The 14,411-nt window shown below is 51.9% G+C and overlaps 2 pseudogenes; both read right to left on the bottom strand.

Annotated features, from left to right (window-relative positions):
- Nucleotides 1-386: 386 nt before the first annotated feature.
- Nucleotides 387-2,570, bottom strand: LOC117079050 (annotated as a pseudogene).
- An 8,983-nt stretch (nucleotides 2,571-11,553) lies between these two features.
- On the bottom strand, nucleotides 11,554-13,729 carry LOC117079049 (annotated as a pseudogene).
- Nucleotides 13,730-14,411: the final 682 nt, after the last annotated feature.

The following is a 14,411-nucleotide window of genomic DNA, read 5'->3' as shown; positions in this document are numbered from 1 at the left end:
GTAGAAGCACCAAGACGTCCTTTGTCCAATAGGACAAAGCCAGTAGGTGGTGGAAGTTGAATTGGAACCCAGATGTGTAATTCCAGAGCCCGAGTGCTTCACCCACCCCAGCGTGGTGCCTCTAGAGAAAAACAGGTAAGGGCACAGTGAGAGGCCAGTGCCATTCCGTTGTTTTGAAGTTCTTTGATATTTAAGAAAGAAATTCATAGAGACATTGCTTCTCTGCCTGCCCCCGGGGGTGGGGGAAAACTCGGGTGGGGGAGGAGAGGTTGAGAAAGCCCCACAGAAGAGGAAGAGCCCAGGAGGGAAGACTGGCAGGAGGCTGGCGGGCCAGGGGGCTGGCTTTGTTCTCAGAGACCACGGAAGTCCAGGTGGGCTGAGGGAGGCTAGCGGCGGAAGGACAGAGGTCTGGGAGGGGCAGAGGGATGGGGACAGGCGCCAGGGACCGCGGCAGGGACTCCGGGGCCTGGGAGTCGGGGCTCGGGGCTCGGAGAGGCGATTGGCGGAAGGATGGAGGTCTGGGAGGGGCAGAGGGATGGGGACAGTCGCGAGGGGCCGCGGCAGGGACTCCGGGGGACTGGGAGTCGGGGGTCGGGGTTCGTCTTGGCTTTTCGCCCTCTCCTGCACAACCGGCTGCTCCGGTTTTTGTCGGTTTGCCCCCCGTGGACAGGGTTAGCTCTCGGGAGCGATGGCAGTTCCACAGTTGGTCTGTGTGGAAGAATCCACCTTGACCACTTTTTCTTCCGTTCTTGTGGAAGTTGTGGCAGAGGCCTGCGGCTGAGGACAGGCCAGGGCGGCGGGAGAGGCGGACGGGTGGCTTCGCTGGATCCCGGCGCGCTCTCGGACCTTCCACATCACCAGCTGCAGGCAGGCGTTTGCGTCCTGGCCGGAGTCGTGCCCGTCCTGGCTGTCCTGGATGATCTGTCCTAGGTAGTCGGCCGAGAGATTCCTTAGGGAGCGCTTGTAGGGGAGACCCAGGTAGTGCGGGAAGAGCACCGCCGTGTCCACCACGGTGCTGTGGATCAGCTTCAGGGCCAGCAGGTCGCTCTCCAGGCTGTGCCCGATGAGGATGGTTTGGGCGCTGAAAAAGCTCAGCAGGATGGCTTGGACTTTCGGCAACGTGATGCTGGTCTGGGCGACGTCGGCCTCGGTCACGCCGGAAAACTGGTGTTGTAGTCCACGATCTCGTTGTCGGGCTTGACGAAGGTGTCGTACACCACCCGCATGTCGGCGTCCACCACGGTGACACGGTCAGCTCTAGGCCGTGCGTGGTGTAGCACATCTCACAGTCCAAGGCGTAGATTCCTGGATAAGCGTCTCCGGAAAACTCTTTCTTGAAGGTCTTCACGAAGCCATCCAGGCTCTCCTTGCGGCCGTCCCGCACGTGCTGCTTTGCCACCTGGCAGCCCACGGAGCCAGGAGCAGCTGCACAGCAGGTGTACTGGGTAAGCCGGCCTCCAGCCACTTGGCTGGAGCGGACCCGCCCCCAGTGGTAATAACACACCTGGTCGCGTACACAGCGGCCCGAAGAGGACACCAGGTACTCGGTGCCACAACGGCAGCAGACCCTGCGAGAGGAGTCGCCGGGCCCCTTCCCTGGGCAGTGAAGACCAGGGCGCCTCCGGGCCGCTCCGGGTGCGGGAAGGGGTAGCCGTTCTCCTTGAGCTGCTCGCGAGTGAGCAGGAAGTCCTGGAGGCGGCTGTACAGAGCGGCCCGGCTGAGGCCGGGCATGGAGCTGGGGGTGAGGCCCTTCAGTCTCTTGAGGGTGTTGAGGACCACATTCAGGTAGACGTTCCTATTGGGGCTGCGGTCGTAGGCCACCTTCTCCTCGTTGAGCGCCTTCTCCTTTGCCTCCTGCTCGGAGGCGCAGAACTGGAGACACTCTTTGGTGAGCAGTTGGAGATAGCCTCGGCGGAGGACGCTGGGGACTCGGCACCCAGACTTTCGGAGGATGATGGGTTTCTTCCAACTCCGTAAGGATGGACGACGGGCGATTCGCTTGGAGCTGTTGGTGGTGGAGGTCTTGTGTGCCATCCCTGACCTGTTGCGCGTCTTCCATGGCTGTCTGCCGACCTCGGAGCCATTGGAGCGTTGGCGGCTGCTGGCCGCCAGGGTTCTCTTGGCATCTGTGGGACCTGTGGCCAAGCAAGGGCTGGGAAAGTGGGCGATCCTCTTCCTCTCCCTGGGGGCTGAGATGCCGACTGCGGGGGGGCTCTCTGTCAGCCTTGGGGCGGCTGGCAGCCGGCAGGCCGATCCCCTCTGCGCAGGGAAGTACCACGCCTCCGTCACCGTCTCGGGCCACTCTGGGGCCACCGCCGGACCGCTATTCTGAGGCTCCGCCTGGATCCCCACAAGCGCTGAGGCCTGGTTGTACATCTGGGGCACCCAGAGCCCGAAGTTCCGGGCAGGCTGATGAGAGGGCAGTGGGAGCTCTGGAGCCTCGAGGGCCAGCTCCTCGGCCACCTTCTTAGCTTCTGGATATCCGGGTGGGAACCAGCAGGGAGCTGTGGCTCTCAACATCTTGCTGCCTTCTGGAGCACCGGCCTGGCTCTGCTGCTCTCCCGACTCGGCGGCTTCAATGAGTGCCGCGGCCGACGCGCCTCGCCTTATATAGGCACAGGGCAGAGTGGGTGGGACTTCCCCTTGATTAGATTGGCACTTCAATCCAATCACACTAAACCTAATTAATCTTCCACCACGCTGCACCTTGGGAACGCCTCAGAGGGTCTGCTGATGGAATCAACTGGAACTCCTGGTTCCAGCTACCCTTGGGGCCAGGTTGCTTTTCCTGAGTCAGTTAACTGTCCCTGCCAAGCAGTCCTATCACGGCTACTGGTTCTGGGCTACATAGGAGTCAACTGAGCTTCAGGGAGGTTGGTCAACTTGCTCTGGCCCACACAGCACACCAGGCAGCCAGGAGTGGGCCAGCAGACTGCTGCGTGCTGGAGGGCGGGACCTCTCTGGGGTTGCCTTTCCCTGCTCTGTGCACTCCTCCACTGTGGGCAATTTGAGCACAGGAAGCGGACAGCATCCGCTGTCTCGGAGGACCGGGCCAACGTTCAACACAGGGGGTCTTCAAAAACTTGACGGAACATGGACACTGTGAAAAAACTCTGCATGGATTTCAATTGTTTTGCACTAAAACAAGCTTATACCAACTGGTTATAACCTTTGTGAAGCAGATCCACTCTGAGGCACTAAGAAGGATGACACACCCACTGAAAAGGACTCCTATCAGAGCAAGACGAATTCCGCCAAAAGTGCAACAAAAGCAAACATCAAATTCACGGTGAAGCTTGGGTGGAGGAATGAAGAGTTCACGGATGTTTGATGTAAAGGTTACAAGGACAGTCCCGCAAATAAATCAGCTGTTCACGAAGGTACGGCTTGCTTTAAGAAGAGATGAGAAGATGTTGCAGATGCATCCTGCAGTGGCTCTGAAAACCACTGTGCCCAGATCAGCTTGCACCTGGGAGCCAGAGGTTGTAGTGAGCCAACATCATGCCACTGGACTCCGGCCCGGTGACGTGAGGGAAGCTGTGTCAAAAAAGAAGACACACACCCAATAGAATGCTATTACAAAAAGAAAAAGAAGGGAAACGTGTCATCTGCAAGACGAATGAGCCTAGAGGATGTTGTACTGCGTGAAATGAAGCAGAGGCCGGGCACGGTGGCTCATGCCTCTAATCCCAGTTCCTTGGGATGCCAAGACAGGTGGAGCACTTGAGCCCAGGAGTTCGGGATCAACCTGGGCAACATGGTGAAACCCCATCAATACAACAATGAGCCAGGTGTGGTGTTGGACGCCTGTGGTATTAGCTACTCAGGAGGCTGAAGTGGGAGGATCTCTTGACCGCGGGAGGTGGAGGTGGAGGCCGTGGTGAGCCGTGTTTGTGTCACTGTACTCCAGCCTGGGTGACAGAGTGAGACCCTGCCTGGAAGATGAATAAATGCGTACTAAAGTTGTAAAGAGCAAGCACGGAAAGACAAATGCCGCATGATCTCACTTCTACGTGGAATCTAAAAAAGTTGAACTCGTGGTTGTAGAGAGCAGAATGGTGGCTAACCGAGGCAGGGGCCGGGGAGGGATTGGGGAGACATTAGTCGAATAATACAGAACTTCAGATGGGCATAGTTCTAGAGATCTATTGAACGGCGTGACAACTACAGTTAAAATCTAAGCATCGTATACTTGAAAATTGCTGTAAGTGTAGATCGTAAACACGTTCTCATCACAATAAAATATGTATGTGAGGAAATGAGTATGCTAATTGGCTGGATTTTGTCATTCCACAATGTATACGTATATGAAACCTCATGTCGAACGCCATAAACATATGTAATTTTTATTTTCAACTGAAAATTAAAATTTACAATTTAAGTCAATGACGAAAATTTAAACAAATAACGCACAACAACAAAAAGACCTTTATTTATGAAATCTCCACAGAAGGGGTCTACGTTGTAAAGGAAATAAAATTCCAGCAACGGTCAAATCAATCAGAAATGCCCTACTTGAGCGCTTTCCTCAATTTGTCTGACAGAGTGGAAATCCAGTTCTTCACTAAGTCATTGTTCTGGAACAGGGTGTGTTTGTATATACGTGTGTGGGGGCTCACATATGCAAATTAAATTAACGGTAATGTCAGCATTCAAATTATCAGCTTACTTTAGTTAGATACACATACACACAGGCACACCGCCCCACCCACCCCCAACCCCGCCCACCGCATACACACACAGACACAAAAAATCAGCCCCTCCACCAAAACTAGCTACTTAGTCTCTCATCTCTCATTGAAGATTCACAATGGAGACATGGATTTAGAGAGGCCTGATGGTTCATTCTCTCCTGGAGCCCGGTTGGAAGTTGCCTGACTGCTTCAGACATTGTAATTGGTTGGTCTGTGTGGAGGAATCCACTTTGACTCTCACCATACACACTCCTGGGAAGTCAGGTAGTGCAGCAGACAGAGCAGGGGCTCTGCAGCCAGGCTGCCTGCACCGGACTTGTAGCTAGGATACCTCGGATAAACTGCTTAACGCTTGTGCTTCAGTTTCCTCATCTGTAAAATGGGGATGAGAACGCTCTCTCTCTCACAACTATGATGAGGACTAACTGGGTTAATAGGTGCAAAATACCAAGTACAAAATAAACAAGCCACCAGCGCTCCTCACAGTCAGGAGCATTGGCGCAGGTGAAGACGCATGGCTTCTTTAGGTATAAAATTCAGCTTTATTTACCTAGCCTTGGGTTGTTCCAAGGATTAAGGACACAGTGTTCACGAATTCCCATTATAAGCTATTATAAGAAGGAAAGATAGTTAACATGAATGGAATACCTACTATGTGCGATTGTTTCAAGGCTTGCCATGTGTTGCTTCATTCATTCCTCACCGTGAGGTTATGATCACACTCTAAAGATAAAAACGTAGAAGCACCAAGACGTCCTTTGTCCAATAGGACAAAGCCAGTAGGTGGTGGAAGACGAATTGGAACCCAGATGTGTAATTCCAGAGCCCAAGTGCTTCACCCACCCCAGCGTGGTGCCTCTAGAGAAAAACAGGTAAGCGCACAGTGAGAGGCAAGTGCCTTTCCGTTGTTTTGAATTTCTTTGATATTTAAGATGGAAATTCATAGAGACATTGATTCTGTGCCTGCCCCCGGGGGTGGGGGAAAACTCGGGTGGGGGAGGGGAGGTTGAGAAAGCCCCACAGAAGAGGAAGAGGCCCAGGAGGGAAGACTTGCAGGAGGCTGGCGGGCCAGGGGTCTGGCTTTGTTCTCAGAGACCACGGAAGTCCAGGTGGGCTGAGGGAGGCTAGGGGTGGAAGGACAGAGGTCTGGGAGGGGCAGAGGGATGGGGACAGGGGCTAGGGACCGCGGCAGGGACTCGGGGGCCTTGGTGTGGGGGCTCGGGGCTCGGGGAGGCGACTGGCGGAAGGACAGAAGTCTGGGAGGGACACCGGGATGGGGACAGTCGGGAGGGGCCGCGGCAGGGAGGTACGGCTTGTTTTAAGAAGAGATGAGAAGATATTGCAGATGCATCCTGCAGTGGCTCTGAAAACCACTGTGCCCAGATCAGCTTGCACCTGGGAGCCAGAGGTTGTAGTGAGCCAACATCATGCCACTGGACTCCGGCCCGGGTGACGTGAGGGAAGCTGTGTCAAAAAAAGAAGACACACATACCCAATAGAATGCTATTACAAAAAGAAAAAGAAGGGAAACGCGTCATCTGCAACACGAATGAGCCTGGAGGATGTTGTACTGCGTGAAATGAAGCAGAGGCCGGGCACGGTGGCTCATGCCTCTAATCCCAGTTCCTTGGGATGCCAAGACAGGTGGAGCACTTGAGCCCAGGAGTTCGGGATCAACCTGGGCAACATGGTGAAACCCATCAATACAACAATGAGCCAGGTGTGGTGTTGGACGCCTGTGGTATTAGCTACTCAGGAGGCTGAAGTGGGAGGATCTCTTGACCGCGGGAGGTGGAGGTGGAGGCCGTGGTGAGCCGTGTTTGTGTCACTGTACTCCAGCCTGGGTGACAGAGTGAGACCCTGTCTGGAAAGATGAATAAATGCGTACTAAAGTTGTAAAGAGCAAGCACGGAAAGACAAATGCCGCATGATCTCACTTCTACGTGGAATCTAAAAAAGTTGAACTCGTGGTTGTAGAGAGCAGAATGGTGGCTAACCGAGGCAGGGGCCGGGGAGGGATTGGGGAGACATTAGTCGAATAATACAGAACTTCAGATGGGCATAGTTCTAGAGATCTATTGAACGGCATGACAACTACAGTTAATAACTAAGCATCGTGTACTTGAAAATTGCTGTAAGTGTAGATCGTAATCACGTTCTCATCACAATAAAATACGTATGTGAGGAAATGAGTATGCTAATTAGCTGGATTTTGTCATTCCACAATGTATACGTATATGAAACCTCATGTTGAACGCCATAAACATATGTAATTTTTATTTTCAACTGAAAATTAAAATTTACAATTTAAGTAAATTACAAAAATTTAAAGAAATAACGCACAACAACAACAACAACAAAGACCTTTATTTATGAAATCTCCACAGAAGGAGTCTACGTTGTAAAGGAAAATAAAATTCCAGCAACGGTCAAATCAATCAGAAATGCCCTACTTGAGCGCTTTCCTCAATTTGTCTGACAGAGTGGAAATCCAGTTCTTCACTAAGTCATTGTTCCGGAACAGGGTGTGTTTGTATATCCGTGTGTGGGGGCTCATATATGCAAATTAAATTAACGGTAAGGTAAGCATTCAAATTATCAGTTTACCTTAGTTAGGTACACATACACACACAGGCACACCTCCCCCCCACCCCCCACCCCCCGCCCACCGCAAGCACACACAGCGCATAAAATCAGCCCCTCCACCAAAACTAGCTACTTAGTGTCTCATCTCTCATTGAAGATTCAAAATGGAGACATGGATTTAGAGAGGCCTGATGGTTCATTCTCTCTGGAGCCCGGTTGGAAGTTGCCTGACTGCTTCAGACATTGTAATTGGTTGGCCTGTGTGGAAGAATCCACTTTGACTCTCACCATACACACTCCAGGGAAGTAAGGTAGTGCAGCGGCCAGAGCAGGGGCTCTGCAGCCAGGCTGCCTGCACCGGACTTGTAGCTAGGTTACCTCGGATAAACTGCTTAACGCTGGTGTTTCAGTTTCCTCATCTATAAAATGGGGATGAGAACGCAATCTCTCTCACAACTATCATGAGGACTAACTGGGTTAATAGGTGCAAAGTACCAAAATTTCAGATGGGCATAGTTCTAGAGATCTATTGAACGGCATGGCAACTACAGTTAATAACTAAGCATCGTATACTTGCAAATTGCTGTAAGTGTAGATCATAAACATGTTCTCATCACAATAAAATATGTATGTGAGGAAATGAGTATGTTAATTAGCTGGATTTTGTCATTCCACAATGTATACGTATATGAAACCTCGTGTTGAACGTCATAAACATATGTAATTTTTATTTTCAACTGAAAATTAAAATTTACAATTTAAGTAAATTACAAAAATTTAAAGAAATAACGCACAACAACAACAACAACAAAGACCTTTATTTATGAAATCTCCACAGAAGGAGTCTACGTTGTAAAGGAAAATAAAATTCCAGCAACGGTCAAATCAATCAGAAATGCCCTACTTGAGCGCTTTCCTCAATTTGTCTGACAGAGTGGAAATCCAGTTCTTCACTAATTCATTGTTCTGGAACAGGGTGTGTTTGTATATCCGTGTGTGGGGGCTCATATATGCAAATTAAATTAACGGTAATGTAAGCATTCAAATTATCAGTTTACCTTAATTAGGTACACATACACACACAGGCACACCTCCCCCCCACCCCCCACCCCCCGCCAGCCGCAAGCACACACAGGCGCATAAAATCAGCCCCTCCACCAAAACTAGCTACTTAGTGTCTCATCTCTCATTGAAGATTCAAAATGGAGACATGGATTTAGAGAGGCCTGATGGTTCATTCTCTCTGGAGCCCGGTTGGAAGTTGCCTGACTGCTTCAGACATTGTAATTGGTTGGTCTGTGTGGAAGAATCCACTTTGACTCTCACCATACACACTCCAGGGAAGTCAGGTAGTGCAGCGGCCAGAGCAGGGGCTCTGCAGCCAGGCGCCTGCACCGGACTTGTAGCTAGGTTACTCGGATAAACTGCTTACGCTTGTGCTTCAGTTCCTCATCTATAAAGGGGATGAGACGCAATCTCTCTCAAACTATGATGAGGAACTAACGGGTTAATAGGTGACAAGTACCAAAATTTCAGATGGGCATAGTTCTAGAGATCTATGAACGGCATGACAACTACAGTTAATAACTAAGCATCGTATACTTGCAAATTGCTGTAAGTGTAGATCATAAACATGTTCTCATCACAATAAAATATGTATGTGAGGAAATGAGTATGTAATTAGCTGGATTTTGTCATTCCACAATGTATACGTATATGAAACCTCGTGTTGAACGTCATAAACATATGTAATTTTTATTTTCAACTGAAAATTAAAATTTACAATTTAAGTAATTTACAAAAATTTAAAGAAATAACGCACAACAACAACAACAAAAATGACCTTTATTTATGAAATCTCCACAGAAGGAGTCTACGTTGTAAAGGAAAATAAAATTCCAGCAACGGTCAAATCAATCAGAAATGCCCTACTTGAGCGCTTTCCTCAATTTGTCTGACAGAGTGGAAATCCAGTTCTTCACTAAGTCATTGTTCTGGAACAGGGTGGGTTTTATATCCGTGTGTGGGGGCTCATATATGCAAATTAAATTAACGGTAAGGTAAGCATTCAAATTATCAGTTTACCTTAGTTAGGTACACATACACACCAGGCACACCTCCCCCCCACCCCCCACCCCCCGCCCACCGCAAGCACACACAGGCGCATAAAATCAGCCCCTCCACAAAACTAGCTACTTAGTGTCTCATCTCTCATTGAAGATTCAAAATGGAGACATGGATTTAGAGAGGCCTGATGGTTCATTCTCTCTGGAGCCCGGTTGGAAGTTGCCTGACTGCTTCAGACATTGTAATTGGTTGGTCTGTGTGGAAGAATCCACTTTGACTCTCACCATACACACTCCAGGGAAGTCAGGTAGTGCAGCGGCCAGAGCAGGGGCTCTGCAGCCAGGCTGCCTGCACCGGACTTGTAGCTAGGTTACCTCGGATAAACTGCTTAACGCTTGTGCTTCAGTTTCCTCATCTATAAAATGGGGATGAGAACGCAATCTCTCTCACAACTATGATGAGGACTAACTGGGTTAATAGGTGCAAAGTACCAAAATTTCAGATGGGCATAGTTCTAGAGATCTATTGAACGGCATGACAACTACAGTTAATAACTAAGCATCGTATACTTGCAAATTGCTGTAAGTGTAGATCATAAACATGTCTCATCACAATAAAATGTATGTGAGGAAATGAGTATGTTAATTAGCTGGATTTTGTCATTCCACAATGTATACGTATATGAAACCTCGTGTTGAACGTCATAAATATATGTAATTTTTATTTTCAACTGAAAATTAAAATTTACAATTTAAGTAAATTACAAAAATTTAAAGAAATAACGCACAACAACAACAACAACAAAGACCTTTATTTATGAAATCTCCACAGAAGGAGTCTACGTTGTAAAGGAAAATAAAATTCCAGCAACGGAAAAATCAATCAGAAATGCCCTACTTGAGCGCTTTCCTCAATTTGTCTGACAGAGTGGAAATCCAGTTCTTCACTAAGTCATTGTTCTGGAACAGGGTGTGTTTGTATATCCGTGTGTGGGGGCTCATATATGCAAATTAAATAACGAGTAATGTAAGCATTCAAATTATCAGTTTACCTTAGTTAGGTACACATACACACACAGGCACACCTCCCCCCCACCCCCCACCCCCCGCCAGCCGCCGCAAGCACACACAGGCGCATAAAATCAGCCCCTCCACCAAAACTAGCTACTTAGTGTCACATCTCTCACTGAAGATTCAAAATGGAGACATGGATTAGAGAGGCCTGATGGTTCATTCTCTCCTGGAGCCCGGTTGGAAGTTGCCTGACTGCTTCAGACATTGTAATTGGTTGGTTTGTGTGGAAGAATCCACTTTGACTCTCACCATACACACTCCAGGGAAGTCAGGTAGTGCAGCGGCCAGAGCAGGGGCTCTGCAGCCAGGCTGCCTGCACTGACTTGTAGCTAGGATACCTCGGATAAACTGCTTAACGCTTGTGCTTCAGTTTCCTCATCTGTAAAATGGGGATGAGAACGCTCTCTCTCTCACAACTATGATGAGGACTAACTGGGTTAATAGGTGCAAAGTACCAAGTACAAAATAAACAAGCCACCAGCGCTCCTCACAGTCAGGAGCATTTGGCGAAGGTGAAGACGCATGGCTTCTTTAGGTATGAAATTCAGCTTTATTTACCTAGCCTTTGGGTTGTTCCAAGGATTAAGGACACAGTGTTCACGAATTCCCATTATAAGCTATTATAAGAAGGAAAGATAGTTAACATGAATGGAATACCTACTATGTGCGATTGTTTCAAGGCTTGCCATGTGTTGCTTCATTCATTCCTCACCGTGAGGTTATGATCACACTCTAAAGATAAAAACGTAGAAGCACCAAGACGTCCTTTGTCCAATAGGACAAAGCCAGTAGGTGGTGGAAGTTGAATTGGAACCCAGATGTGTAATTCCAGAGCCCGAGTGCTTCACCCACCCCAGCGTGGTGCCTCTAGAGAAAAACAGGTAAGGGCACAGTGAGAGGCCAGTGCCATTCCGTTGTTTTGAAGTTCTTTGATATTTAAGAAAGAAATTCATAGAGACATTGCTTCTCTGCCTGCCCCCGGGGGTGGGGGAAAACTCGGGTGGGGGAGGAGAGGTTGAGAAAGCCCCACAGAAGAGGAAGAGGCCCAGGAGGGAAGACTGGCAGGAGGCTGGCGGGCCAGGGGGCTGGCTTTGTTCTCAGAGACCACGGAAGTCCAGGTGGGCTGAGGGAGGCTAGCGGCGGAAGGACAGAGGTCTGGGAGGGGCAGAGGGATGGGGACAGGCGCCAGGGACCGCGGCAGGGACTCCGGGGCCTGGGAGTCGGGGCTCGGGGCTCGGAGAGGCGATTGGCGGAAGGATGGAGGTCTGGGAGGGGCAGAGGGATGGGGACAGTCGCGAGGGGCCGCGGCAGGGACTCCGGGGGACTGGGAGTCGGGGGGGGGTTCGTCTTGGCTTTTCGCCCTCTCCTGCACAACCGGCTGCTCCGGTTTTTGTCGGTTTGCCCCCCGGTGGACAGGGTTAGCTCTCGGGAGCGATGGCAGTTCCACAGTTGGTCTGTGTGGAAGAATCCACCTTGACCACTTTTTCTTCCGTTCTTGTGGAAGTTGTGGCAGAGGCCTGCGGCTGAGGACAGGCCAGGGCGGCGGGAGAGGCGGACGGGTGGCTTCGCTGGATCCCGGCGCGCTCTCGGACCTTCCACATCACCAGCTGCAGGCAGGCGTTTGCGTCCTGGCCGGAGTCGTGCCCGTCCTGGCTGTCCTGGATGATCTGTCCTAGGTAGTCGGCCGAGAGATTCCTTAGGGAGCGCTTGTAGGGGAGACCCAGGTAGTGCGGGAAGAGCACCGCCGTGTCCACCACGGTGCTGTGGATCAGCTTCAGGGCCAGCAGGTCGCTCTCCAGGCTGTGCCCGATGAGGATGGTTTGGGCGCTGAAAAAGCTCAGCAGGATGGCTTGGACTTTCGGCAACGTGATGCTGGTCTGGGCGACGTCGGCCTCGGTCACGCCGGAAAACCTGGTGTTGTAGTCCACGATCTCGTTGTCGGGCTTGACGAAGGTGTCGTACACCACCGCATGTCGGCGTCCACCACGGTGACACGGGTCAGCTCTAGGCCGTGCGTGGTGTAGCACATCTCACAGTCCAAGGCGTAGATTCCTGGATAAGCGTCTCCGGAAAACTCTTTCTTGAAGGTCTTCACGAAGCCATCCAGGCTCTCCTTGCGGCCGTCCCGCACGTGCTGCTTTGCCACCTGGCAGCCCACGGAGCCAGGAGCAGCTGCACAGCAGGTGTACTGGGTAAGCCGGCCTCCAGCCACTTGGCTGGAGCGGACCCGCCCCCAGTGGTAATAACACACCTGGTCGCGTACACAGCGGCCCGAAGAGGACACCAGGTACTCGGTGCCACAACGGCAGCAGACCCTGCGAGAGGAGTCGCCGGGCCCCTTCCCCTGGGCAGTGAAGACCAGGGCGCCTCCGGGCGCTCCGGGTGCGGGAAGGGGTAGCCGTTCTCCTTGAGCTGCTCGCGAGTGAGCAGGAAGTCCTGGAGGCGGCTGTACAGAGCGGCCCGGCTGAGGCGGGCATGGAGCTGGGGGTGAGGCCCTTCAGTCTCTTGAGGGTGTTGAGGACCACATTCAGGTAGACGTTCCTATTGGGGCTGCGGTCGTAGGCCACCTTCTCGTTGAGCGCCTTCTCCTTTGCCTCCTGCTCGGAGGCGCAGAACTGGAGACACTCTTTGGTGAGCAGTTGGAGATAGCCTCGGCGGAGGACGCTGGGGACTCGGCACCCAGACTTTCGGAGGATGATGGGTTCTTCCAACTCCGTAAGGATGGACGACGGGCGATTCGCTTGGAGCTGTTGGTGGTGGAGGTCTTGTGTGCCATCCCTGACCTGTTGCGCGTCTTCCATGGCTGTCTGCCGACCTCGGAGCCATTGGAGCGTTGGCGGCTGCTGGCCGCCAGGGTTCTCTTGGCATCTGTGGGACCTGTGGCCAAGCAAGGGGGGAAAGTGGGCGATCCTCTTCCTCTCCCTGGGGGCTGAGATGCCGACTGCGGGGGGGCTCTCTGTCAGCCTTGGGGCGGCTGGCAGCCGGCAGGCCGATCCCCTCTGCGCAGGAAGTACCACGCCTCCGTCACCGTCTCGGGCCACTCTGGGGCCACCGCCGGACCGCTATTCTGAGGCTCCGCCTGGATCCCCACAAGCGCTGAGGCCTGGTTGTACATCTGGGGCACCCAGAGCCCGAAGTTCCGGGCAGGCTGATGAGAGGGCAGTGGGAGCTCTGGAGCCTCGAGGGCCAGCTCCTCGGCCACCTTCTTAGCTTCTGGATATCCGGGTGGGAACCAGCAGGGAGCTGTGGCTCTCAACATCTTGCTGCCTTCTGGAGCACCGGCCTGGCTCTGCTGCTCTCCCGACTCGGCGGCTTCAATGAGTGCCGCGGCCGACGCGCCTCGCCTTTATATAGGCACAGGGCAGAGTGGGTGGGACTTCCCCTGATTAGATTGGCACTTCAATCCAATCACACTAAACCTAATTAATCTTCCACCACGCTGCACCTTGGGAACGCCTCAGAGGGTCTGCTGATGGAATCAACTGGAACTCCTGGTTCCAGCTACCCTTGGGGCCAGGTTGCTTTTCCTGAGTCAGTTAACTGTCCCTGCCAAGCAGTCCTATCACGGCTACTGGTTCTGGGCTACATAGGAGTCAACTGAGCTTCAGGGAGGTTGGTCAACTTGCTCTGGCCCACACAGCACACCAGGCAGCCAGGAGTGGGCCAGCAGACTGCTGCGTGCTGGAGGGCGGGACCTCTCTGGGGTTGCCTTTCCCTGCTCTGTGCACTCCTCCACTGTGGGCAATTGAGCACAGGAAGCGGACAGCATCCGCTTCTCTCCGAGGACCGGGCCAACGTTCAACACAGGGGGTCTTCAAAAACTTGACGGAACATGGACACTGTGAAAAAACTCTGCATGGATTTCAATTGTTTTGCACTAAAACAAGCTTATACCAACTGGTTATAACCTTTGTGAAGCAGATCCACTCTGAGGCACTAAGAAGGATGACACACCCACTGAAAAGGACTCCTATCAGAGCAAGACGAATTC

Source organism: Trachypithecus francoisi, unplaced genomic scaffold (assembly GCF_009764315.1).
Source record: "Trachypithecus francoisi isolate TF-2019V2 unplaced genomic scaffold, Tfra_2.0 Lachesis_group7, whole genome shotgun sequence".
Classification (NCBI taxonomy): domain Eukaryota; kingdom Metazoa; phylum Chordata; class Mammalia; order Primates; family Cercopithecidae; genus Trachypithecus; species Trachypithecus francoisi.
Note: the sequence above shows the minus strand (reverse complement) of the source record. Positions and strands in the feature narration are given on the sequence as shown.